Source organism: Arachis hypogaea, chromosome 12 (genome assembly GCF_003086295.3).
Source record: "Arachis hypogaea cultivar Tifrunner chromosome 12, arahy.Tifrunner.gnm2.J5K5, whole genome shotgun sequence".
Taxonomy (NCBI): Eukaryota; Viridiplantae; Streptophyta; class Magnoliopsida; order Fabales; family Fabaceae; genus Arachis; species Arachis hypogaea.
In genome coordinates, this window is record NC_092047.1 from 40,173,648 (window position 1) to 40,176,577 (window position 2,930).

At 37.7% G+C, this 2,930-nt stretch overlaps 1 non-coding gene across 1 annotated transcript; it reads right to left on the bottom strand.

The window, feature by feature from the left end:
• Positions 1–1,285: 1,285 nt before the first annotated feature.
• LOC112730901 (small nucleolar RNA R71) lies at positions 1,286–1,393 on the bottom strand. Its single transcript, XR_003166703.1, has one exon. It is a non-coding gene; the product is annotated as a small nucleolar RNA R71 (small nucleolar RNA).
• Positions 1,394–2,930: the final 1,537 nt, after the last annotated feature.

Here is a 2,930-nt window from a genome sequence, read left to right on the forward strand (position 1 = left end):
CTTATCTTTTTCAAAATCTTTTTCAAAAATCAAATCTTTTTCAAAATTCTTAGTTATTTTCGAAAATTCCAAAAATATTTTTCAAAAATCTTTTTCTTATTTTTATACCAAATTTTCGAAAATAACATAATCAATCAATGTTTTGATTCAAAAATTTGAAGTTTGTTACTTGCTTGTTAAGAAAGATTCAAACTTTAAGTTCTAGAATCATATCTTGTGATTTCTTATGAATCAAGTCATTAATTGTGATTTTAAAAAAACAAATCTTTTTCAAAACAAATTTTTATCATATCTTTTCAAAAATATCTTCTCATCTTATCTTTTTCAAAAATATCTTTTCAAAATATCTTTTCTAACTTCCTAACTTCTTACCTTTTCAAAATTGTTCCAACCAACTAACTAACTTTTTGTTTGTTTCCTAACTTTTTCAAAACCACCTAACTAACTCTCTCTCTCTCTAATTTTCGAAAATATCTTCCCTCTTTTTCAAAAATTTCTTTTTTATTAACTAATTATTTTTATTTTTATTTTTGATTTAAAAAAAAAAACTAACAATTTTCAAAAACCAATTTTCAAAAATCACTAACTCCTTATCAAAAATAATTTTCGAAAATTCCATCCTTCTCTCTCATCCTATTCTATTTATTCATTCATTAACTAACATCTCTTCCTCACATCATCACCAAATTCGAACCCCCTCTTCTATCTGTGTTCGAATTTCTTCTTCTTTTCTTTTTCTCTCCTCTTTCTTATGAGCAGGGACAGAGAAAAAGGCATTCTTGTTGAAGCTGATCCAGAACCTGAAAGGACTCTGAAGAGAAAATTAAGAGAAGCTAAATTACAACAAACTAGAGACAACTTGATTGAAAATTTCGAACAAGTAAAGGAGATGGCAGCCGAACCCAACAACAATGCAAGGAGAATGCTTGGTGACTTCACTGCACCTAATTCCAATTTACATGGAAGAAGCATCTCCATTCCTGCCATTGGAGCAAACAACTTTGAGCTGAAACCTCATTTAGTTTCTCTGATGCAGCAGAACTGCAAGTTTCATGGACTTCCATCTGAAGATCCTTTTCAGTTCTTAACTGAATTCTTGCAGATATGTGATACTGTTAAGACTAATGGAGTAGATCCTGAAGTCTACAGGCTCATGCTTTTCCCTTTTGCTGTAAGAGACAGAGCTAGATTATGGTTGGATTCTCAACCCAAAGACAGCCTGAACTCTTGGGATAAGCTGGTCACGGCTTTCTTAGCCAAGTACTTTCCGCCTCAAAAGCTGAGCAAGCTTAGAGCTGATGTTCAAACCTTCAGACAGAAAGAAGGTGAATCCCTCTATGAAGCTTGGGAAAGATACAAACAGTTGACCAAAAAGTGTCCTTCTGACATGCTTCAGAATGGACCATCCTGGATATATTCTATGATGGTTTATCTGAGCTATCAAAGATGTCACTGGACACTTCTGCAGGTGGATCCATTCACCTAAAGAAAACGCCTGCAGAAGCTCAAGAACTCATTAACATGGTTGCTAATAACCAGTTCATGTACACTTCTGAAAGGAATCCTCTGAATAATGGGACACCTATGAAGAAGGGAGTTCTTGAAGTTGATACTCTGAATGCCATATTAGCTCAGAATAAAATATTGACTCAGCAAGTCAATATGATCTCTCAGAGTCTGCATGGAATGCAAGCTGCATCCAACAGTACTCAAGAGGCTTCTTATGCAGAAGAAGCCTATGATCCTGAGAACCCTGCAATAGCAGAGGTAAATTACTTAGGTGAACCTTATGGAAACACCTATAACTCAACATGGAGAAATCATCCAAATTTCTCATGGAAGGATCAAAAGCCTCAACAAGGCTTTAATAATGGTGGAAGAAACAGGCTTAGCAATAGCAAGCCTTTTCCATCATCAACTCAGCAACAGACAGAGAACTCTGAACAAAATGCTTCTAATTTAGCAAATCTAGTCTCTGATCTATCTAAGGCCACTGTAAGTTTCATGAATGAAACAAGGTCTTCCATTAGAAATCTGGAAGCACAAGTGGGCCAGCTGAGTAAAAGGATCACTGAAATCCCTCCTAGTACTCTCCCAAGCAATACAGAAGAGAACCCAAAAGGAGAGTGCAAGGCCATTGACATAAGCGCCATGGCCGAACCTGTGAGGAGAGGAGAGGACGTGAATCCTAAGGAGGAAGACCTCCTGGGACGTCCAGTGGTCAATAAGGAGCTTCCCTCTGAGGAACCAAAGGACTCTGAGGCTCATCTAGAGACCATAGAGATTCCATTGAACCTCCTTATGCCCTTCATGAGCTCTGCTGAGTATTCCTCTTCTGAAGAGAATGAGGATGTTACTGAAGAGCAAACTGCCAAGTTTCTTGGTGCAATCATGAAGCTGAATGCCAAATTATTTGGCATTGATACTTGGGAAGTTGAACCTCCCTTGTTCATCAATGAACTAAGTGATCTGGATCAACTGACATTGCCTCAGAAGAGACAGGATCCTGGAAAGTTCATAATACCCTGTACCATAGGCACCATGATCTTTAAGGCTCTGTGTGACCTTGGTTCAGGAATAAACCTCATGCCCCTCTCTGTAATAGAGAAACTGGGAATCTATGGGGTGCAAGCTGCTAAAATCTCACTAGAGATGGCAGACAGCTCAAGAAAACAGGCTTATGGACAAGTAGAAGATGTATTGATAAAGGTTGAGGGCCTTTACATACCTACTGATTTCATAGTCCTGGATACTGGAAAGGAAGAGGATGAATCCATCATCCTAGGAAGACCTTTCCTGGCCACAGCAAGAGCTGTGATTGATGTTGACAGAGGTGAAATAGTCCTTCAATGGAATGAGGACTCCCTTGTGTTTAAAACTCAAGGATTTCCCTCTGCAACCATGAAGAGGAAGCATGAAAAGCTTCTCTC